This window comes from Tamandua tetradactyla, chromosome 1 (genome assembly GCF_023851605.1).
Source record: "Tamandua tetradactyla isolate mTamTet1 chromosome 1, mTamTet1.pri, whole genome shotgun sequence".
NCBI classification, from domain to species: Eukaryota; Metazoa; Chordata; class Mammalia; order Pilosa; family Myrmecophagidae; genus Tamandua; species Tamandua tetradactyla.
Genome location: NC_135327.1, coordinates 658,515 through 684,378, shown reverse-complemented (window position 1 = coordinate 684,378; position 25,864 = coordinate 658,515).

Genomic DNA, 25,864 nt, shown 5'->3' with positions numbered 1-25,864 from the left:
CAGCCTACAGAGGTAAAGAATATCTGGTTAATGTGATGTTTGAGCAGCTCTGGGAGAACTCAGGGCAGGCACTTTCTGTTTCTTAGAAATATGGGCAATTTTACTTTTAATGCAAGAGAACGTGATCTCCATAACCATTTACCTTTTCCCTGGGACTGATGCTTCTGGACATCCCATCTGGATTTACAAGCCCATAGAGAATGTACAACAGAATAAACTTGTGATGGACTATGTGTCTCTAGACAAATCTGAGAATTTGCTATTTAGGGAAAAGCTAAGGTAGCTTGGCAACTTTTAATGATGATTGTGTAAGCCATGCTTTTTAGATAGTAAGAGGTTATATCTATTAAGAAGGATTGATCTTGCCTTTGAATCAACTCTTAGAACCTGAAAAAAAAGTTCAATTAATGTATACTGAGTGACATAAACTACACTCCCTTGACATTACATGTATGTATGTGCTGCATGTGTGTGGCAGGAGGTAGTATGGAGAGAAGTGGCAAACTAGTAATATTTTCTGCTGTTTGGTTATTTAGAGACAAGGGAGTATCAACAGCTATATTCACCAGGGGCCTCCGACTTTCTTCCACATCATGACCCACCCACACATTTAAGAGGAACTTCTCAACTTCATTTATGGGCTTGGATTATATTTGCCTTATGAATTGCCCTAAAAATTATATTCTTTATTCATTGGTTCAAAAATAGTTCTTGAGACCTCCCTCTCAATGAATGGTCCCAGTCTTTGTTCTGTACAGTGAAGGATCTCACCAGAAGGCAGCTTTGCTATTTCTTATTCAGTCTCAGCTTTGGTTGAGTTGGAGAAAAAAGCAGCCTAGAGGAAACACGATCTTCAAATATGGGGAAAGTCTTGGGCATTCTGCCACTGAGCCACCAGTGCTCAGCAAGGCTTGGAATCTAGTGCTTTTTTTTTGGAATTTAGTACTTCTTAAAGGTGCTTCAACAACTTTATTTGTTTTCTTTATAAGGTCATTTGGGGTTACCTTATTTGCTCAGTTCCTATTGCCCCTGCCTTACTTGGCTGAGATCTTGTTACTTCATCCTGAAATCATGGCAACACCTTCATGCCTGGGCTTCCTGCCGTCAGCCTTTGTCTGCTTCCATGTGTGCTGAAGAGAGTTAGACTGATCTCTTCATTGTCCCTCAACACATCATGCCTACGCTTAAAAACCCAATTTTGGGGGTGGTGGGAGGAGGGTTGGTGCAGTGTGCAGGCCTTGGAGGCCCTCTGCAATCTGATATCACTTACAAGGAACATGAATGCTTAAGCTTATGGAGTTTAATGAGTGTTCAACACTGTCCCAAGTGTTTGACATACAGTGACTTATTCAGTTCTCTAAGCAGCCCATGAAAGTATATGCAATTATCATCCTTTTTTCCAGATGAGGAAGCAGGCAGAGAAAGTCTACAGAACATGCCCAAGTTCTCACAACTGAAAAGCAAAGCTGCTGTGACTCTTGGATCTCCATTCTTTACCCCTGCCCCATGCTGCCTCCTGAACACTTTGCCAACAAATTCCTCTCACCTTGCTTTGGTGAAGTCCCCTTTCTGTACTGCCCTTCCTCGCAGTCTCACCTCCTCCACTGTGCCTCCTGCAGTGTTACACATCTTCTTGATGGAGCTCTTACAGTGCCAAGCATTAGGGTAACTCACTTTAAGTCTGATGTTTCCCGATTGTTCTGTGTGCCTTGTTATGACTCTCTCCACCAGTTGGAAGCTCTTGGAGGCCTAGTCCAGCAGCTGGGACTTCACCCCTGTAGTGCAGCACCAAACCCACAAGGGATGCTCAATAAATGCAATCTGCTGAAGTCTTTGGGAAACAAATGCAGTTTTCTCTTTCTAAAGTGTGCTTCCTCCCTTTCCTTTCATTCTTTCTCATTAGATCAAAGTCCTCTTTTTACAGAGTAAGTATAATAAGTTCACCCGAATTCATATATTTCCACAGATTAATTCAATAGATAAATCTTGGTATAAGCCTATTAAATAAGATTGTAAGTAAGAATTGTCTGACTCATTTATATATTTGCAGTCCCTAGAGTATACGCTCCAGCACTGAGCAGGTACCCAATAAGTTAATACATCTCAGTGAGCAAGAAATTACTAAATTGGGCTTGTACTGGAATTTCAAAGTAATAGTTTGCTTATTTAATAAATATATTTCTGCTGTGTTGTAGGAGATAGGATTAACATAAGACCTGCGGAACTACTTGGGAGTAGATGGCATTACGGTGGTGGCGGCAGTAAACTGCTTTATGTTATCTGATTTATGTAAGACAGTCTAAGAGGAAGAGAATGTTTGTTTACCCCAAATGGTTATTTTAAGTACGTAGGAAGAACACTGAAAGATAAGAACTTTGTTCCCTCAGGAAATGCATGCATGCCTATTGTCATCCTGTGGTATATAACCAGGATCTGGTTAAGAATAAAATTGTCTGAAGTCTGTCTGAAGTAAACTCAAGCTTCAGACCCCCTGAGCCCGTCTGTGTCTTTCTTTCTCTCCTTCTTCCTTTCTTTCTTTTTTTCTCATCATTCCTTAATATCCTTCGAGCTCCATTTCAATAGGAAGCAACAGGATCATAGAGCAATTACTGAGCACCTGGTACTGTTCTATATATTGTTTCACTTAGTGTGCCCTATAATTCTGTAGGGTAAGTGCCCATTATGATACTCATATCAGGATAAAAACTGAGGCAGATAGAAATTGGAATTCGTGGAGCAAGGGTTTGAACCCAGGCAGTCTGACTCCCAAATTAGTGCTCTTAATCCCCATGTTACACTACCCTTGCCCCTGGGCCCACACCCTGAACTGCTGCTCTGTGCCCAGGTTAGAGAAGAGTAAGGCAAGAGAGAGCGGTATGAAAGACAGCACTGTCCTCCCTTCCACACAAGGTTTCCCAGTAGGGGCCATCCTGAGTTTCTGCTTTGTGGCTTGGCATTTGGAATATTTCCCAGCCAGTTTTGTATGCATTGCCCTCCTCACTGCCCCACCCCCCCATCATCTGTCTGTCAGCTCTTCAGGTCTGGAGTGGAGAAGCCAGCCCCTCCTATGAATAGATTCCAAGGTATGGTGGCCCGTGAGTGCTTTAGAATGACCTGGGTGCTTATTTAAAATTTTGGGCCCCATTGAAGATCTTCTGTATCTTCTGCTGAATCTGAAGTTCCTGGCAATGGGCTAAGTTCAGTACATCTCAGAGGTGACCGGTGTGTGCACTGAAGTTTGAGAACTGCTGCTTTCAGCCTCCTGTATTGAGAAGGATGTCAGCCATCAATGCCCTTCTGTAAGCCTGGCTGTAGTGGTCATTCCTGCAAACAGTTGCAGGCAGGGGGCCGTACCCTCTGCCCCTATTCTGTTTTGTAATTCAGTTGGTGGGTATTAGAGGAACAGGTGTGCAACACAAATATGGTAGTTGCAAGGTCATAAAGCTGTTCTCCAATTTGAATTGGCAACCAGTTTTACAAAAAGAATATTCTCTCTTAAGGGGCCAGTGTTTGAAAAAACAAAACAATAAATCTGGGCAAGAAAGGATTATGAATATACACATCATGCTCTGTGGCTGAAGCATATGCTTTTTTTTTTAGGAGTTAGTTTACTGCTAATGTGGGCTTTCCGTTCTGTTGTATGTGAACTACAAAATGAGTTTGGCTTTGTTAGGCTTCTCATGTGTATCACACGGTTCCTTTTTAAAATTCATTCTACTTATGCATAAGAAAGAAACTAAACAACCACAACAGCTGCACAATAATGTAACAACACAAAAGCACACTCCTTTCTAAAGAGTGAATTCTCTGTCATGTGCAGAAATCTCTGTAATAATCAGGATGCAATAAAAAAAGTTCATGCTTGGCTAGACTTTTCAGTAAATTATAAAGAAGAAAAAATGTCATGTTTCATTTCAAGTGGATGCATTTCATACATGGGAACCAAATTTTGATAGCTCAGTAATGGCTATCTGAAATGTCCCTGAGGTTTTATAGAAAACTCCCTCACCCCCCACCCCCACCCTGAAAATTAACCCATGGTTGCCTAAATGCTATTGATGGGTTGAAGATGTTTTGATTCTGTTGCCCTAGAAGAGTGGGACTGCCATGAAACTGCACATTCCCACCACCTGAGAACATTTTCCGTTAAATCCTTGAGCACTTCACAACTAAGGGCATCAGAGTTTGGCCCTTTTCCCAATAGTCCAAGCATTGCAGTAGTTGAGGACAGAAGGGAGCGCCCATCTTTGAGGGATCTGAGTGGTGTGTGAGCCCATTTTCACAAGATGGTCAAGCCTAAATGTTATTATCCTGATGAAGTGTGGGAGAGAAGATGAGTAACTTGAAAGCAGTCCCGGCGGAAGGCACCACTGAGATAGAGCACAGAACTGAAAATGAAGGATGAGGGGACCATTTTACTTCCACAGTTAGGGAAAGCATCCCCGCCCAGCTTTGCCTGGCCTCCTCACTAGTGGTTGAGACAGAGGAGTGGCCTAGCAGGTGGGTATAGGTTGAGCTCCCAGCCTGTAAGCGCACACAAATCTGTCTGCTTTATTCTCTGACCAAAAGAGACGTTACCTGTTGCTTTTCCTCTCTGGGTGTGCTTCCTGATGTTGTATTATTTATCTTTGGCTTTGTCATGGAGTTCTTGTGACTTTTGTGAAACTCTCAGGACATTTTTTAAAAATATGAAGAAATAGTTAAATACTTATATAATTACCTTAGTAATTTTTATCCCCCCAAATAAAAATGCCACATTAGGCATTGTGAGTTCCAAGGAGTATGTCAAGTAGAAAACTGAATTTTATCTTTTTCCTTCTGGTCCTGGCAATCCTGCGAGTGGATATGTAGTGCTAGCTCCTCACCTTCATTTAAGCTTTGCGTAGAGCTCTCTGTTCCTAAAAACTTTGCAAATGTCCATGTACTCCTTTGAAAAATTAGAATCTGAGATCCAGGATAGAAAAAAAAAACATTGGTGGGGATCTCCAGGTCATAGATGAATTAGTCACAGCTCATTTTAAATCTTATTCTAATCCAACCCCAACGTATTCCATTGGCAAAGGTAGTATCACATTTGGCTTAGGAACATTAAAATGACACTGCTCTCTGTTTCCCTAGGATCATTTCTGGATTGAGGGATTCCTCTATAATCGGGAGTATCAAAAAGAGAAAGAAAAAAAGGAAAGAAAAAAACTGCAAGACTTTGATAAAGGACATCTGCTTGCGACTTATTCATATTGACCCAATGCTTATATAACAGGTATCTGCTGTGACTGTTTCCCATCGCATTATACCTTTGAAACATATCTTAGATGTTTGAAGCCCAAGCCTCACAATGATGCATTGTCTCCTTATTTAAATTCAAGGAGTACTTTGTGACAATTGTTAATTTCTGAGTGGGAGCTTTTGGTGTATTAGCATACTTTGAAATTGAAAGGCCCCACAAATCTCTTTGCATAATGTTGGTCAAAGCATCGTAAGTGAATTTTAAAGGAAGAAAAGAGATCCCAATGGTGAAAGTTAAAAATAATGACAAGATAGCTGTTTCCTGTGAGTGTACATGTCCATGTTTCTGAGTGCTCATGTATAGACACAGAAAGCTGGCTGGTATAACCTTGCCACCATGTTGTATAGCAGATAGACTCTTTTCTATCCTAGCTGGGCTTTTCTGGCTGGCCCATGAAAGAACTGTAAACAGCTTCTTTGTAAATAATTGGAGACTCACTGGTACCAGATGACATTATTTATTTATTAATTGATTTCTTAATTATGTAAATATTTGGGCTCTGATTCCATGCTTTGTGATATAATGATTTGAATATTGGTGGCAGAGTAACAACTCTACCCATGCTCCTTTACATGGGTGTGCATGAGAGAATTATGTAGTGCTCTGTCTCTGACATACATGTGCACATACACACACACGTGTGTAAACCCACACCCCCACTCCCATTCTTCTGCATCATTCTCACACTCGTGCATACACACACCAACACTGCCTTCTCCTTTGTGGCATTTTGGTTGCAGTTGGTATAGAAATATTACTTGTAATGGGGGCATCATCTCTGATACATGAGCGGTCCAGTTGAACAAACAAAATTCCCCAGTAAATAGTTCGCATTTATCAGTTTGCTCATTATTCTTCCTTGATGCAAAACTGAACTTATCCTTAGTCATTACCCATTAAATCGTTATACCCAAGAGAGAGGAATTCAACACAAAATGGGTCTGTGTGGAACCTCTTTTTACCAAGGAGGTTAGCTATTAAAAAGCCTGAAGCTCTTTTCTATAAAGCTGTCTGAACCATAAAATTTCATCTTCAGCAGAGCTAGTAAGGACAGAATTAGAATAAGTTCCAGCATGTAAATATTTTTTTCACATTTTGAGTTACATAGATCACTTGAATATCTTGATTATAGATAAATGCAGTCTGGGTGAAGTAGCTACCTTCGTAGCTGTCCACTCTGCCTGGATGCTGATGGTGATGTCATGGGTGGCAGGGAGCGTGTCCTGCAGCTTCTCTTCCTGCACACGCAGGCTTTCCACACCCACATGCGAGTTTTCAGAATTTACACCTCAAGCTACTGAAGGCAGAATATCCTTGTAGTTACTTTTTATTTTAAAATCCATTATGGTGTTTTAGAATGATTCCCAAATCTTTCATAAAAGAGCTTTGGCAAAAATAGCTGATAAAGACTCCACTAAATTTAAATGGCTTAATTTCCCCAGAAGTACGCACTGCAGACCTAAAAACACTAATCTGCACATACTTTGATTTCAAGGCACTTTCCACCTCAATCTGGAGGTGGGCACACTGTTGAAAAACTTTTTTGAAAAAAGTAGCCTAGTATTTGATAGGTAGGTTAAAAAGTAACCTTAGCACAAAGGGACAAATATCGTATGATTCCAGTTATAGGAAATACTTAGAATATGCAAATTCATAGAGATAGAAATTAAATTAGATCCCAGGGGCTAAGGGACAAGAAAAAGGAATGGGGAGTTATTGCTTAATAGGTACAGAGTTTCTGATTGAGGTAATGAATATGTTTTGGCAATGGATTATGGCACAGCATTATAAAGGTAATTGATACCACTGAATTGTACACTTAAAATTATTAAGATGAGGAGTTTTGTGTTTTATATATACATGCTATTGCCAGAAAATTTTAAAAAAAAGAAAAACTTTAGGTTTCTGTTTCTTAGTACTTAGTTGAAATTCACTGCGGACTGTTACAAACCTAGGGACTGGGCCTTTAGCAAGTGTGCTGGCCCATGTGCATTAAATCTTTTAATGATTTTTATATATAAGTATCATATCCCTGATCCTGGCTTCCTCTGGATGGCAGCAACTGAAAGGCTTATGAGCATGATGTTTGGAATGGCTGAAGAGCCAATCCAAAAGCTCAGCTACCAGCTGGGAGCCTCTCCAAGGGTTCTGGGCTTAGAGAAGACCCAGAGGAGTGACCTGTAAGTCTCACACTCTGGGAGACAAAGTAGCCAATTAATTCCCCCAACCATAAAGTTTCAGAGCTGGCCGGTATCAGCAAAATCTACTCTGCTCAGCAGGTTCCTACATATTCAGCAGGACATTTTTATTGAGGCTTATCCGAAGCCCTCAAGGCTTCATAAAACTAAGAGTTTTATAGTATTTTTGCTAATCCCATACATTTATTGGAACTAATTCTGTTGGCTGGATGGGAACAAGCCACTTACCTTTCTGGGCCTTAGTTCTCCATGACTGAGACAAAGGTGTTGGATTAAAAATGGTTTCTAAGACTGCTTATTTTTCTGATATTCTCTAATCAACCATAAGGCCTGGATTTATTATTCAAGTCTTTATTGGGGGTGGAAGTTGACTAAACATATTTAAAAAAATAATAAATCATGTAAAAAAAGAAAAGAAAAACTTAGAGTAAAACAAATAAAAACAACAACAAACTATCCCCTGATAGCACTCTTTAACAGCACTCTTTTCTTTTGTGATTCTATCCCTGGGGCTAGAATATCCATTTCTTCTCACCTGGTCTTATGGGAACAGCTGTAGTTGCATGCAGACTTATTCCACCGTTAGTGTCAAATGGGAATGTCTTCTCTGAGATTGTTGCTCTTTAAGCTCCAGGATTTTCCCAAGTATTTATTATTTTGTTCCTGATTATAAAGGTTATACCTGGTCATTGTGAAAAAGAAGGAAAATTAGTTAATTCACTACTCAGGCAAATGCTTAACATTTTTTTGAGATCATGTTAGTCTTTTTTCTTTGCATATGTATAATGTTTCTTTGTACTTTTACCCTTTTGTGATGTGGAGGTTATACTTCCCCTTTTTATGCTATTTAAGATTAATTTTACACTTCAAATTCTTAAAGGTAATTCTTTTTCTATATATCAAAATCATGAATGACATATTCTATTAATACAAAACTAAGATGAGAAAGAGAGCATCTTTCTATAACTTCCCTGTCCTGGAACTTTAGACTTAGATTATCATGATTGAAAAATTGTTGCTTTTATTACATTTTTCACTTTCTAATTGGAAAACAAGTTTTAAAATTTGCCTTAGGTTTTTACAATCTTATAAATGACATTTAATTTTAGACCATTTTAGTTTTATAACTTATGCTTACTCCTAGCCCTTTCATAATAATATTTCTCCATTTCTGAGACCTTAATTTTGCATCCTTTCTCTAGCAGTTGGAGATTTTTTGTGGACCTTTTCATTTTATTTCTTCTTCTTCATATTGTAGAGGAGAAGTCTGAGATCAATCAATTCTTTGATGGTAACCTATTTTTCATGCATTGAATTTTATGGACATTTTTTTCTTGAGATGACACATTTATTAATCTGTTTTCTCCCCTTGAATCCAGTCTGCTGTTCCCTGTCTATTTTGTGTTTTTAAATTTGGCAAGTCTGTTTTTCATCTCTATCCTATCTTACTTTTCCCTTTACAATTGTTTGCTCTAGTTGTGCTGATAAAAAGCCCACTTGAATATTGTTGAAGAAACAAACTGGGAAGTCTCAAAATTATTCTCCTTCCCTTGCAGTAAACCTGTTTAATTGGAATGTTTTTACTCTTGTCCTTCATGTCTGTTTTCTTCTTTTGACCTACAGCATTTTTTCCTGCGTTTGGTGCTATTTCTTTCTTTGTTCACTCCTACAGAGGAGCTTCTCTGCTTATGCAAAATTAGGTATTGGGATAGCCAGCATCCAGTCAGGAGACAAATCACACCAGTAATTTGAGAAGAAAAAAATAATGTGAAATATTACTGACTAGTCAGAGGTGTTAGGTATTAAAAAGTGTAAAGATGATACTGAGGAACACATGAGTGGAAAATACAGGGAGCAGCTGCTTCCTCTAGGGCTGAGGGAGACTACCAAAAGAAGGAATTAAGAATTTGGAAGAGGGATCCCCCTGCCTCAACTGAGATTAAGAGTCAGACATCCTTGGAAAGGCTGTGGCTGCAGCTCTCCCTGTGTGGTGGACTGATTCAGTGAGGTGCTGGCAGGCTGGACCTGCTCTACGGGAAGCCCCTGCTGGAACACCAGGAAGCCACTCAGACTCGAGCAGATCTGCAGGAAGACATCCACTGGAGTGCTGGAGAAATGCCACAGAGAGTAGGAGCCACTGGGCCTCTCACCCAGTGCTGCAGCAATGCCATAAGAACATCAGAACCAGAGAGAAAAGCCACGTCTTCCTCTTTGCCTTGTAGTGTCCCTCCTGTCCTTTTTGTTGTTGAAGCATAACATTTCTCCAGCTGGCAAAGAAGAAATGTGTATAGGGTCCGGCTCTAGAATCACAAAAGATTGCAAAGATGGGTGGATTTGGAATTGACAGTCAATAAATAGATAACTGGCACAGATGGGTTCTCTGAGGAAAAGGAAAAGAAAAAGAAACAGAAGAAAAAAAATAAAGAAGGAAGGAAACGTTTACTTTTAGTATAGTTTCGTATTGCCTGGTCAGAAACCCAGCAGCCTGGAGTAGCAAGGAGGAAGCTGGAACCACAGCAGTGCCAATGAGGAGCATCTCCTTCGTGCTGAGGACTTTGTTGATCGTTCTTTGATAAGCAGAAGGTGGCTGGAATTACTGCCCTTGCTCTGCAGATGGCAGACGTCCACATCAAGGGCAAGCTTGGAGTATGAATTCCAGAGTTTCCCACCTGCGACATCCCTGCTTGGATGCTCCTTGAAACCCTGTTGGGGCTCAGAAAGGCCATGACCAGCTGCCCTCCTGCTGTTGTTTTTCCTCCTATATATAGCTCTGGCTTCACAGTTTTTAGGCCACTGCCCTATATGAGAAAATGAAAATGAAATAGGAGAAAGTAGTTTCCCCTCTGGCATTGGTTAATTTTATATACATTCCCTAAGCAGAGAGTCCTGATATGAGTATTATAGGAAAAGAATGAGCCAAATGAGGATGTGCATTTTGCTTAACCCATATTATAAAACCAATAAATGTATTTTCTGAAATAAAAATTAGTAGCACAGAAAATGTAATAGTAGGAAAACCTTGAACTGATGTGTAATTTTACATATGTAATATCTCTGTGCTTTGTTGTGTAAAACTTCTGAATTTGGGGTAGTCATAACCATCAGCATACCTCTGTTAGTTGAGGAGTTTTGTCTTATTCAAGAGGCATTATTTATTCTAATATCTAAAAAATACTCTCTGGTGTTTTATTCTAATATTTTTATGATTTTTTTCCTGAACTTTATCTTTTTATTCCTTCTGGAGTTTATTTTTATATGTGATATGAAGTGCAGGTCTCTATATTTTTTCTCAATAAATGGTGAGAGCACCATTTAATAAGGTCTGTCTCATTCCTGAGATAACACTCCTGAGTTGTTTAGCAACAACTGTATTCTGACTTTTGCCTTATTCCATTACTTGATGTTTTCCTCTGTTTGAGAGATCTACTTCTCAATTATTGAGTTTCTACATTTCACAGTTTAAGAAATTTTTAAATAGCTTTAAAAATGTTTTGACATTTGGACGAGACATTTCCTTTCATTGTTGGTCTTTTTCAGAATTTTGTTGATCTTACAGATTTCCTTTTAAATTTTAGTGTACCTCAGAATCACCTTGATATGGTCCACAAAATTGTTGCGATTTTGATTAGATTTGCATTCAATGGACAGATAAATAAGTATTCAATTTTATCATTCAGGTTCTTGATATTTTCTCCATTTGCCAAATATTCCTTAATGCCCTGCAGTAAAATTATAGGGTTCTCTTCACTTTCATCCATAAGTTTATTATTTGGTATTTGAAGTATATAGATATAGATATTTAGCTCTCCACTGTGTGTGTGTGTGTGTGTGTGTGGACATGAGTACGTGTGTGTGTGTGGACATGAGTACGTGTGTGTGTGTCTGTGTGGACATGAGTACATGTGTGTGTGTGTGGACATGAGTACGTGTGTGTGTGTGGACATGAGTACGTGTGTGTGTGTGGACATGAGTACGTGTGTGTTTTGTCTGTGTGGACATGAGTGCGTGTGTGTGTGTGTGTGTGGACATGAGTACGTGTGTGTGTGGACATGAGTACGTGTGTGTGTGTGTGTGTGGACATGAGTACGTGTGTGTGTGTCTGTGTGGACATGAGTACGTGTGTGTGTGTGTCTGTGTGGACATGAGTACGTGTGTGTGTGTGTGTGTGGACATGAGTACGTGTGTGTGTGTGTGGACATGAGTACGTGTGTGTGTGTGTGTGGACATGAGTACGTGTGTGTGTGTGTGTGTGGACATGAGTACGTGTGTGTGTGTGTGTGGACATGAGTACGTGTGTGTGTGTCTGTGTGGACATGAGTGCGTGTGTGTGTGTGTGTGGACATGAGTACGTGTGTGTGTGTCTGTGTGGACATGAGTACGTGTGTGTGTGTGTGGACATGAGTACGTGTGTGTGTGTCTGTGTGGACATGAGTACGTGTGTGTGTGTGTGTGGACATGAGTGCGTGTGTGTGTGTGTGGACATGAGTACGTGTGTGTGTGTGTGGACATGAGTACGTGTGTGTGTGTGTGTGAACATGAGTACGTGTGTGTGTGTGTGTGGACATGAGTACGTGTGTGTGTGTCTGTGTGGACATGAGTGCGTGTGTGTGTGTCTGTGTGGACATGAGTGCGTGTGTGTGTGTGTGTGGACATGAGTACGTGTGTGTGTGGACATGAGTACGTGTGTGTGTGTGTGTGGACATGAGTACGTGTGTGTGTGTGTGTGTGGACATGAGTGCGTGTGTGTGTGTGGACATGAGTACGTGTGTGTGTGTGTGGACATGAGTACGTGTGTGTGTGGACATGAGTACGTGTGTGTGTGTGTGTGTGTGGACATGAGTACCTGTGTGTGTGTGTGTGTGTGGACATGAGTACGTGTGTGTGTGGACATGAGTACGTGTGTGTGTGTGTGGACATGAGTACGTGTGTGTGTGTCTGTGTGGACATGAGTGCGTGTGTGTGTGTGTGTGGACATGAGTACGTGTGTGTGTGTCTGTGTGGACATGAGTACGTGTGTGTGTGGACATGAGTACGTGTGTGTGTGTGTGTGTGGACATGAGTACGTGTGTGTGTGTGTGTGGACATGAGTGCGTGTGTGTGTGTGTGGACATGAGTACGTGTGTGTGTGTGTGGACATGAGTACGTGTGTGTGTGTCTGTGTGGACATGAGTACGTGTGTGTGTGTCTGTGTGGACATGAGTACGTGTGTGTGTGTGTGTGGACATGAGTACGTGTGTGTGTGTGTGTGGACATGAGTACGTGTGTGTGTGTGTGTGTGGACATGAGTACGTGTGTGTGTACTGTGGATGGGATGAGGGCCGATTCTACTTTCACTTTTTAATTGCTTGCGTGTATGTGGAAAAGCTATTTTTCCTATGATGATCTTGTGTTTACCATCCTATTAAACTCACTTATTTGCCTTTATATGTTTTCAATTGATTTTCTAGGTATTCCCTTCTAGCTCATTTGTTTTCTTATCTAATTGCCTTGTTTTGGACATTGGACATATTGTTGATTTCTAAGAGTGAGGTGATAGCAAACATGCTTCTCTTGCCTCTGGTTTTAACAAGCATGTTTTTAATACAGCACCAATGTTAGAAGTTGTGTTTTGTTTTTTTTTAATCACATATTAGGGTTGAATCTTATCAAGAGCCTTTTTACTCTCTATTGAGACACTCATTTGTTGGTTTTCTTATTCTGGTAATATACTGGATTACATGAATAGATTTCCAGATGTTTAATCATCCTTCATTCCTGGGGTAAACCCTTCTTGGTGGTTTGGTTTGGTTTTTAATAAGATTATGCCTTCCTGTACCAACAGGCAAAGTATATTACCTCTCTTTCCATTATGATTTATTTTACTCTCCTAAAAGTCTCTTCCATGTGCCTGAATTATTATATCATCGTATTCATGTTTTGCAAGCGATAGAATTTCACTATGAGGGGAATAAAAAAGAAGTTTAAGTTATGAGTAAGAAAGGACTCATACATTTTTCTCCCGGGAATATTGTAAAATGTACAAATCACCTTCCTAGACGGACCTAAAGTAGTGTTAAGGTCAGGCAAAATTTCTCCTTTGTGCATTATTCTTTGCAGAAATGGAAGTCAGTCTACAGTCTCTAGATTAATTTGGTGAGATTTAGGGAATCAAGTGATGTAAATGAATTAATTTCAAGTGCTAAGTCAGAATAACGGCAGGAAGGATTTGTGTCACTGTCCACTGTACTGTCTGCGTAACATTCTAACACACTTTATCCAGATTAACCCTCCCCACAATGATGGAAGATAGGCAGTGTAGGGAAATCAGAGCTGCTTCCAGACTTCACCTACCCCCACCTCCTTCTCTGGGGAAATCATACCACATACTAAGTGGCCATCCTTGGCCTTCCCCAACCTGGGGGAGATGTTAAGTCTAATGAAAAGGCCCTTGCCAGTCCTTAAACCCACCCCCAGGTGGATGAAAGCCACACCCGAACAGTAGAGATTTATCTCTCTTCTCACGTGCAAAGTGGGGCTTGTGGAGCTGCCATTTATTGATCCCAACCCACAGCAGTTTCTTTTTTTTAACTTTTTTTTAGTAATTAAAAAAAATTAACAAACAAAACATTTAGATATCATTCCATTCTACATATACAATCAGTAATTCTTAATATCATCGCATAGTTGCATATTCATTGTTTCTTAGTACATTTGCATCGATTTAGAAAAAGAAATAAAAAGACAACAGAAAAAGAAATAAAATGATAATAGAGAAAAAAAAAACTATACGTACCATACCCCTTACCCCTCACTTTCATTTACCACTATTTCAAACTGAATTTATTTTAACATTTGTTCCCCCTATTATTTATTTTTATTCCATATGTTCTACTCTTCTGTTGATATAGTAGCTAAAAGGAGCATCAGACATAAGGTTTTCACATTCACAGAGTCTCACTGTGAAAGCTATATCATTGTTCAATCATCATCAAGAAACATGGCTACTGGAACACAGCTCTACATTTTCAGGCAGTTCCCTCCAGCCTCTCTGCTACATCTTGAACAACAAGGTGATGTCTACTTAATGCATAAGAATAACCTCCAGGATAACCTCTCTACTCTGTTTGTAATCTCTCAGCCATTGACGCTTTGTCTCATTTTACTCTTCCCCCTTTTGGTCAAGAAGTTTCTCTCAATCCCTTGATGTTAATTCTAAGCTCATTCTAGGATTTTTCTCAGTCCTTTGATGCTTAGTCTCAGCTCATTCCAGGATCTTTGTCCCACGTTGCCAGGAAGGTCCACATCCCTGGGAGTCATGTCCCATGCAGAGAGGGGGAGGGTGGTGAGACTGCTCGTCATGTTGGCTGGAGAGAGGGGCCACATCTGAGCAACAAAAGAGGCTCTCTTGGGGGTGACTCTTAGGACTAAATTTTAAGTAGACTTGACCTATCCTTTGTGGGGTTAAGTTTCATGTGAACAAACCCCAAGACTGGGGGCTCAGCCTATAGCTTTGGTTGTTCACACTGTTTGTGAGAATATCAATAATTCAACTTGGGGAAGTTGAATTTCTCCCCACTCTCACCATTCCCCAAAGGGGGCTTGCAAATACTTTTCCAGTCACTGATCAAATCATTCTGGGATTCATCAGGGGATCACTCTGGACAAACCAACAAAATTTCATGTGCTATCTGAGATTCCAAGTACTTATGACATTCAATCAAACTATCTACATGAGTTATATTAGGAAATGCTCTAGTCAAAATCTAAATTTTGTAACAAATAAACATTTTTTGCTTTAGTCTCACACATAAGGTGACATTTTAAAGTATTGATTATCATCTATTTTCAGCACCCTGCAATAATGACATTCCTTTGTTCTTCCTCATGCAAAAACATTTTTAAAATTTGTACATTGTACATTTCACTATTATTATACACTCTAGGCATTCCTAGATTATACCATCTCGAACTTTAACATCCATCTTTCTTTCTGATTTCATTTATGTCCCCAGCCCTCCTCCCTCTATCATTCTCACATGCAGCTTCATTCAGTGTTTTAACATAGTTACATTACAGTTCCACAGCAGTTTTTTGCCACCCTGGGAAGCTGGCTGTGATGGCACTTCTTCTCCTCTTCTCTGGACTTTTTGTACTATATAAATGACAAGGAGTGTTACACTTTCTGTACGCTTTACTCTACAATAAAAGGATCATTTTGCTCAAAGTATTTTCTGTACCTGGACCTACATTTCCACAGCACACTGTTGTAGCAACACACTCCTCAGCATGTTATTACCCCATTTTGTAAGTTTGAAGACTGAGGCTTGGAGAAGATAAGTGGCTCGACCTTGGTTACATGGTAAATACTGATGTAGTTGAGGTTAGAGTCAATTTGTCTTAATCCTAAACCAAGTATTCATTCCATCTTTGCCAAGCCAGAGATTTTTTGGTTAATGAAAACTGGGCATTATTATATGACAGAAACTATCACAGAAGCAAAGCAAGTCTAGAAACCATTCCTTTCCTTCCATTTCTCTCCCACTCCCACCAGTACATTCAATATAAAGACATTAGCAAGGAATACCTTACACAATGTCTTGAAGATTTTCATTTTGAAACCTCTTGTTTTTCTTTCCTAAATTAAGGCAATCACTAAGCCATGGGGTGGGGTGGGGTGTAATGCATTATTTTAAGATGACTTTACATTTGTTGAGCTCTTTTGTATAGGCAAGGAAGTATTTCAGTCTTCATATTGTGGTAATGAAATGGTGTCCGGGAGAGGTGCTGAGACATGGAGGGAGTACTAGAAGGAGTAGGCTTCCTGCAGTCTTCTCGTCCTCCATTGCCCTTTTTTTGCCATCAGACTTAAAGAAACTCAGCTGTCCCAGGTGGAATAAGCTGTTTTGGAGCACTATTAATATAGGTGGAGTGGAACAGAATGTGCAGCGACAATCCTTATTTCTCTATTTGTGGTATTCTAGCATAAATATTCATAGAGTATGCATAGTAAGAATAACATATTGGTTTTTTCTCTGGAAATGTTCAGGCTATCATGATATTGGCCTTCATGATGATTTTAGTGGATTGAGATGGAAACATGAGACTTTGAAATGAATTGCTGGCATCTCATTTTTACAGTGTGGAAATGTATATTCTGAGGGTCCATTCTTTACAAGTGCCCAGGTAAATCATTCTGTGACTGTTTTCATGAGGTTCCAAGTCCAGAATGAAAAGGCCACCTTTTTTCCTTATGTCCTAATATCATGTCAGCATTTGAGCAACAGTCATCAAAATGCAGGCAAATAAGGAGTGATATGCAAATCTCATGGAACCAGGAATATGGGGGTAGACACTATATGAACTAAGCAAGGGATGGGTCAGAAAGTAAAGAAATCAGTGGCTCAAGAAGCTAGGCTCATAGCTAAAGCCTGGATTCACTTCCTTTTTCTTTTTTGGAGGAGTGAGAATTGAGTGCCAAGTACCTTTATGATTGTGTATGATCCATCTATGCATCAGGTGATGTTCTCTGTCTTTTTCTCTTGGCTTTGTTTGGAGAAATCACTCATTCCAGAGGTCATATGCACCAGAAGAAAATGTCTTAACTCCAAAGCACAGAATAGAGACAGGTACCTATACATATTTTTAAAACATATTATCTTCATATATTTATATATGTATTTTGTTTTTACATGCAAAGAGATCAAGGTTCATTGAAGGCACATGTGCTTTTTTGTAAGCTCATCATCAAAATCTCTTATCTGAAGTCTTCTCGGTAAAGACCATTTTGTTGTATAGCATTAGAAGTACTGCCATGTCTTTGCCACAAGTGTCAAAGGGTCTGTTTGGTATCATTGAAAAAGCTGAGTAAACTCTTTTTTTTTTCAAGCTGTATTCTTCTTTTCCCTAGGAAGTTGATTTGACCTTTATTTCTTTTTCAATTTTCTTTCATTTGAAGGAAGAGTGAACTGGTTCACACAAAATGTGACTTTACGTTGTGCCTTTCAGTCAAGGACAAATAATGAGTCTGACACAGACCCCCAAAATCTGCTGAACTCAAGCCTTTTCCAGGAAATGAAAAATGTGCTTTCATTTTTACTTTTCTGTAATTATTCATTAAAAAAAAATTCCTTCTCATCTGTTTCTGTACTTTCTTGTTCAGCTCATCAGATTTAAAATGCTATATTTTATTTGGTATTTTTTTCTTGGGGAATGAACCCAACCAGAAAAGATTCAGATTTTAACCAGGTAGAACCATCTATGTAATTCTCAAGGCCCCTTGCAAAGGAAAACGTGTGGCTGGCTCCTTCTTCAAAAATATTAAGGATTTTCAGAAGGGAACAGTAAAGCATTAGCCAAGTATGGGATCCTTGGGTGGGATCTTGTGTTACTACACAGGTTGCATGCCCAGGAAGCCAGCCCTGGAACCAGAATGATCTGTTTCTGGTTCCTTAGGGCATTGCTGATCTTTCATGTAGCTGCTTATCCAGATAATCTAGAATACTGGTTTTGAATGAGATGAAATCTAATGAGAGGCCCAGTTGTTAATGGGGGGAAGGGTGAATGGCCAGGATATAAGGTTATGCAGGTTGTGCACTGCACAACCCTAGGGGGCGCCATTAACCTTCTTAGTCATCATAGATTTAGATGATTATGTGGCGTTTATTTTTTTCTGGCAGATGGCAGCAAAACATCTAGGCTTTTTCTAACTTGCACAAAGATGCCATTTGAGCACATAGTCGGCTGCTTTTACCAACTTCCTTTTCCCTATCCTGTAGCATTTTCTTTCTTTTATAGATCTAATTCCTCACTTTGATGTAAGTGCCTACTTCGTCTCAAATATGTGTGTGTGTGTGTGCATGTGATGTCTGTCTCTCTTTTTTCTTTTCTTGCTTTTCTCTACTCCTTTCTGCCTTCTTCCCTTTAATTTCTCTTCTCTCTCCAACCTTTACTTTGCTCCCAAGCCTAGCTCTATACAAAGACTCTTGAGAAGCTGCCATTTGAACCTTAAGTTGATTTGCATTGTTTCTTACCTTTCCTAGGGTCATTTCCATTTTGAATCCTCAACTTTAAATGGGCAAAGGGAGATGTTAACAACTTAAAACCTATGAGCAGATGGTGCCGATCTTAGCTACCTTTCAAGCTAATTGCTAAAAAAGAGTATATTTGCAGCTACGTCCAATGGGGAGCTAGTACTGTGAGAGTGAAATAGAAATTAAGTTCCCAAGGAGACAGTCTGATTCCCAAGCCTTCAAAGTCAGTCCTCAAATATAGATTCTCCAAGTTGGAGGGGACCTTAGTGACAACTTGAACATTCTACTTTGCAGGGAACTCTGCTGTTTGAATTGCTGTGGTGAACTCCTTTGGCAGTCAATCCAATGCTCTAGATTGTCCTACTGAGCCATCTCTAGGGTCCATAGAATCAGGGACGAACTTGGGGCTAGATGGTGACTGTGCCAGAAAAGGAGTAGCTAAGGTATGGAACTGAAAAGGACAGGGTGTTAATGGCATGTAGACATCCTATCAAGTCTTCACCATTCTCCCTACCATCCTGATGAGAGGGAAGAATGGATTCATTGCCCTGCTTACCCTTCACAGAATCTTCTTTCCTTCCTAAGTGTTGCCCTTGATGTTCATTTTAACCTGATTTTACTAGCAAAAAAAAAATGTTATAAGGACAGAAGTGGAGGTGATAGATTGGAACCTATTATGGAAGTGAGACCATCTATAGAGTTGCTTTATACCTGCCCAGTAAAACTGCAACGAGGCAGCTTACCATTGTTCATCCTAGGGAATGAAACCCTCTCTGCATTCTGCCTTGAACTATTTATTTTCATGCCCCTGATCGCTGGAATCTGCCAGTGAAAGTGAGAGCACCATACCCCTGTTTCCTCACCAGACCTCTAAACATGCCGTATAGCAACAGATTTGCTCCAAATTACAAACTGAATCATCTTTAGGAAGGTCCTGAAAGCCTTCCTGTAAAATTTAACAGAGCATATTCTTTACCTTGTAATTATGTATTTTAAACTTGCATATGTCTCAAGATTGGGAGGCCCAGAGAAGCTGCTCCCTGACTTGATCATCATGAAACCCCCAGTGCCTCGTCCTGCTCTGGGATTCTGGAAGGTGCTCAGTTAAAGGGCTTGTCAGTGATGATGAGAGACATGCAAAAATAGGAGCAGGAACAGGGATGCACGGAGGCACCCTTGATTTCATTGCATCTGGAATTTAGAGTAATCCAAGGCCAGATTCTGCTTTGTTAAACTCAGCATCTGTAGCTACATTTCTCAGAAGAGCACAGAAAAAGAAAACAGAGGCTCTTGCCAAGTCTATTGATGTCAAGGATGACAATTCCATATGCCAAGAAGCGAGAAGACCCAGTTGTACTGTTCTTACTTGGTCCACAGTGCAGAAGTAGTGAACGAAAGAAAGATGAGGTATATTTGGCATTGTCTTTTCTTCTTCTCCCTTTACTCACCAGATCAGGAAGAAAGAAAAGTAGAATTTTAAAAATCAAATTAGCATAATAATGATTTTTCAAAAACCCTAGATATCATTGTTAGAGTTTGTTAAATCCCAGAAAGGTTAATTTGTAGTTCTTGTGGGAAAAGCCTTGAGAGCCCGTTACTTGGGCCGATAGCTTTATTTTTTTTTTAGTGGATTCTTCTGAGCACTGAAAGCCTGCAGTGGAAAAGCATGCCGACAGAAAACTGCTTGTTTTTCAGGTGATTTGGTCCAGAGTACACACACATCACAAAATAAAATAGGACAAAAATTTCAAAATCCTCTTTGGTTTCCAGATGTCCTGGTTTGGCTATCCATGGTGTGCTGTTCTTTTCTGTGGCTGAGAAACAGTGCAGGCCTGTAGAGGAAATGGCTAAATAAGCCGAGACCTAGGAAGACTGATAAGTAAGTCTTCGGAACTCTGAATTGCCGTGGAGGCAGCTTTCCCACCGATGGGACCCGAGGCCCTGAGCAGGTCTGTGGTGGCCTCCTTCTCTGTGGAAGCCCCTTCTGCACCCTGCAGGAGCCACGGGCACTGACGGCTGGATTCACTGTAGATTTCACCCTCACATGAGTCTAACCAGAGTGTTTATTGTCAACCCTTAATGTAGGTGGCTCCTCAGAGCAGGAGAAATAATGTTTATTTGTTCTGTGCCTCTGAGAGCTTGGAATTGTGAAGGTCATGTGGAGTTGTGGAGATATCTAAGTTACACTATTTGCAGGTGCCGGTCAGTCTGAGAATAGAGCAGCGACCAGAAGGATGAGGTCTCTGCCCTCAGGGGCTTGATATTTTACTAGCAAGTATAGAGTGGGTTCTGAGCTCTGCTCCCAAGAGGCTCTGTGATTCCAGATTAGTACTTCGACTTCTCTGAACCATAGAGTCTTTGCCTTCTAAAAGAAAGATTTAGACCTTTTGAAGACGTGGTGCTCAGCACAAAATGATTCTTTGTTCCTCTTTCTCTCTTATTCAGATAGCAAGAATCTGATCATTGTTTTTCACAATTGATCCCAGGCAGGAGGTAAAACTGAACATGTACATGTTGAAGGATTTGTGTAGAATCGCTTGGCTTTTTGCTTTGACCTTAAAGTAAGTAATTGGAAATTTTTATTTGAAAAACAAAACAGTATCAAACAACCCAATATCAAAATTGGAGGCAAATTTACCTTTAGGACTTTGGTAGCATTGCTTTATCTTTACCTCAGAACAGGTTGCAATATTTGATGGTCTATGTGGCATAAAAGAAGGCAGGCCCTCAAGTGCACACTGGAAGTCTGAGCGGTCTCCAGTGGGTCAGTGCTGTCACTGAGCATGTGGTCTTGGGGCCACATCTTCCTTTTAAGAGCCAAATGCCATCCAGAATAATACCATTCTGGTTTTTTACTTTATGAAGAAAGAAAATTAGTAGATACTGAGTCTGGCTCTTCCACTGCCCTATTGGAATTCTTTTTCACCTTGATCACCCTCCAGCCATCCACCCATTAAAGAAGTGCCTGCTACACACTAGGTTCTGTTTCAGGCACTCAGGATAGAGGGGAAAACAAGACAGGCAGAACCCTGCTCTCAGGGAGCTTATAATCTAGAAAGGAAGAGATAGATAGTTAACAAGTAAACACATAAACAAATGTTTTTAGAGAATCTGACAGTCTTGAGAAGACAGTGAAACAGAGTGATATAGAAGTGAGTGGGGGTGGTGGGGGAAGAACTCTTTTGGGCTCAGTCTCAGGAGGCGCTCAGGGAGCTGAGCTCCTGGTGATATGGAGAAGTCAGCCGTATATACTTGATCTGCCAAGGCTTCTCATGTTGTTTAATAATAGTTATAAAATTAAACCTAATATAGAATGGTGCGGTCATGCATAGTGGAGGAGCCATTTCACTATCACTGTGGAAAATAACTTGGCAATTCTTAAATAAGTTAAAAATAGGATTCTCTTATGAACTAGCAATACTACTCCCAGGTATATACCCCAAATAGTTGCAAACAAGTATTCAAACAAAAACTTGTGCCAGGAATGTTCATAGTGGAACTATTCATGCCCCGAGGGGAAACAACAAAAGTGCCCTTCAACCCATGGATGGACAAACAAAAGGTGGTGTATCCATACAATGAAATATTTTTCAACCATAGAACCTGTGGTACATGGATGGCCTTGAAAACATGGTGGTAAGTGAAAGAAGGCAGGCACAAGAGGCTACATGTTGTATGATTCCATTTATTTGCAATATACAGGATAAATAAATCCATAGAGACAGCAAGTAGATTAGTGGTTGCCAGGCTGTGGGGAGGGATGGGGAATTGCTGCTTGATGGGCACTGGGTTTCCTTTTGGGTGATGAAAACGTTTTGGAACTGTGTAATGACTGTGGTTGTGCAGCCTTATGAATGTGCTTAAAACCCTCAACTCTACACTTCAAATGATTAAAATGGGGAGTTGTTATGTTTATTTTGCCACAGTTAAAAATAAACCCGACTGTGATGTTTGACACTGGTTAATACCAAGAGGCATTTGTAGATGCTTGTAAAATATCCTACAAACTAATTATAGACTACCTGGCTTTGTTCTTTATTGGGGGGGGAGTTTTATTTGGCATTTATTTAGACCCGCATCCTGTGAAAGGGGGCACTCAGGGACTTAACAAAATAGAAGGAACCCAAAATCCAGGTGTGCAAATGTGCAGGTGTGCACATCTCGCCAGTGAATCCATTCTTTAAAGCCCTAAACCATTTAGAAATGAACAAGATGTGTTTTATACACACTGTACTCTATTCTCCAATTATTTTTCATGTGTGAGAAATGAGATAGATTCAGCCTCTCTTGCGAGATGACTTAACACTGGTAACAAGGAACATTTTTCCCCCCCTGGGAACTTTTTGCCTGTGCCTGTGTGTCTTTTGAAAAATGAAGTCTCTGAGGGTGGGGGATATATTGCTTATCAAGAGCCTCAATCCTGTAATTAAAACAGGTGGATAGAGTTTGGGCAGGCCTCCCGATACTAAGCTGAAGATGTGATTGGAGCTAAAGGGACATGGACAGTGGGGAGAGGCCATCACCTGGTTTTAGTCCTGGCCACTAACGTGCTTGTGCTCCTCGGACACATGTATACATATGTGTGTGTTATCCATAGGAATTAGTGCTATGCAGAGGCCTAGCCCCTAAAATTAATACAAATGGAGAAAAGATGAACCTTTTATCACACTTTAAAATATTACCTGCAGCAGTAGTGCCATATTTCTTAGTTGAATTGGTATATTGTTTATCTGACATTTCTTAGAATGGCAGAAATTGGTGGGAATCCTGTAGTGCAGAAAAGTCATTGATGACATCTATAGAAATTTCAAACCTCTGATAAATATATTCTCTATATTTAAAAAAAATTAATTCTCAATTAATACACATTCAGTGTCTCAAGCATGTATGACCCTATTCTTTCTTTGAGTGGCATGAATAAACTGCTAACTCAGCATCTTTATTTTTTTCTGCAAATTGTTCTACATTATTAGGAGCTGGAGGTATGTTATAAATATGCTTTTGGAAGAGGTGGATTTTTATTTATTTAGTCTAGATATAAAGCACTCTACCAGACTGGCTTAGAAAATGTTGGGACTACAGCAATTTTCCCAAACCCAGCATGTTTCCTGTTGCTTCTGCCTATCTAGCCGCTTGTCAGTGGCAACGCACCCCCCCCCATACACACCTTGCTGTGTTCTTTGTCTCCTTTCCCTACTACTTTCAGTGTTTCAAATAAGCAGTGCTATGTTTTGCTTCATCAATATTTGGATTCCCTCATAGACAACACACAGGAGAAGAGAGAAGCTGTCTGTTCTGTTTGTTTGAGGCCCATTGTCCTGCTCTCATTTTGACCCAGTTTCTCTTGGGGCTGTGAGTAGAGAGGGCATTTTAGGCCCCATAGAAGATTATCAATGGATGCTTTCAGGCAGCCCTCTGAAAACGTGTGCCTCAGTAGTAATTACTCACTGAGAATCCTGCATTCACCAGAAGGATTTCATTGTTTTCAAACCAGAGGAAAAATGCATCTTTGTAGTTTATTGTGAAACTTTCAGCATACCCCCCTCCCCCAACTGCAAGGATCCCCGGGTTTCGCATTTCACCAGCAGGTGTGAAGGTTGACTCTTTTCATCTGCTCTTACACGGAGCCCCTCCCTGCCAGGGGCGGGGAAGGGGTAGGGCCCCTTGTGAAAGCCATGCCAGAGACTTCCAGTGTTTGAAGATTGAAAAAAAAAATCACCACTAAAATTTTAATCCTGCGAGAAAGGTATGAAAACAACAAAGACTTCTAACCCAGCATACTTTGTTCTGGGCAAAGACGTATACTCTGTTTGTGGGACATTTCTAAGAAGATTATTATGCATAGAGGCTGTTTCTCTGTGTGCATGTGTTTTGGAGGTTGGGAAAGAATGAGGCTATGCCTGTCCAACACAGAACCTGCCTGCCAGCGTTGCTGGTCTTTAGGCATTGGTGGCAGTTATGGTCTTTTAATACCTGGCCTGGCATGGGCACTGACCAGTTGGAGAGGATGCCACCCTTTGTGATCAGAGCAGGCTCCTGGATGCCCCATTTTGTGCCAGGCTTTCATCCCTTAGCAGCCACCTGGAGGGACAGGTGCTGGGAGGGGTCCTGCAGGAGGATCCCAGGTGGGCAGGGGTACTTGGGCATGGAGGCAGTGGTTACTTGCCAACCAGGGTGGCTGGATTTGGATATCCCACCAACCAGTGCCCCAGCTGTGACTCTGGGAATTACTCTGTAGCCTAGACTTCTGAAGGGATTCTGTCAGCATGCAGTCTGCTTGGTTTCCAAGGCTGCTGGTGGTTGTTGCTATTTGTCATTTTTAGATAATTGTTTGTTTCTGGGCTGGTATACTTGCGTGATAATTTGCACATAAATCATGGTTCTGCTTTGATTTGCTCTGTGGTTGGGATCCAAATGGTCCCTTCAAGTCATTTGTGCTCACTGCATCTTTGTGCCTGTGATGTTCAGTGCTGATAGTCTGCTACATCTGGAACCCAAAACTATTCTGAGGTCTGGCCCGCTCTGAACTCATTCACCACATGTCAGTGACTATTTACAAGTGAAAGAATGCAGTGAAGTCACCAGCACTCCAGAGGTGGATTTTTTAGAAGGACTTAATTGGCTATTTCCAGAAAGGGCTAAAATGTTAGAAGAAACAAAGAAGTTGTTGATAAGATGTTTGTGCAGGGAGCCTGGTAGGCATACGGTTAGGTCTGTTTGCCTGATGGGCAGCTGGGGAGGATGGCATTTTAAGGGTTGAAATTAATTGAGAAAGTTTGCAGCTGGAACATCATTGCCACAGAGAGGACTTCAGTGCTGGAAGAGATGCTGCCATCTATTGATCATAATCTTAAAAAAGATACTTTCTTTGCTCTTCATTAGGTCATTGCCTTCAGAACAATTTAATGCAATTTAAAAATAAGCACACAGTTGCATACTGTAATGTGGTTAAGGAGGCTGTTTCTGACTGTGCAAGCTAACTATTTTTTCTATTTATGAGAGTGACATATTATATTATGTGCACACTGAGCCATGGTGTGACTATAAGATAGCCATATAATATCAGCATTTAAGGTGGACTATTTAAATAGATCCACAGGGAGACAGGTTTTCAGCAGGATCCGTTATAGTGCATGAACTATCTCACAGCTTAATTTGTACCCTGACATGTTCTGTTAAATGTTTTTTCCTCCTGATCCTCACAAATATAATTCTGAACTAAAAAAGATGCTACTTGCTTTCCATAGTTCTGTTTAAATGTTACAGTATGTTTAACTCTAAAGGATCCACCAGTTTCCACCTCTGTGCTGTCACCTATTGGTGATGTTTGCCTACTCAGTCATTACCTGTGCTCTTGACAGAGCCCAGTA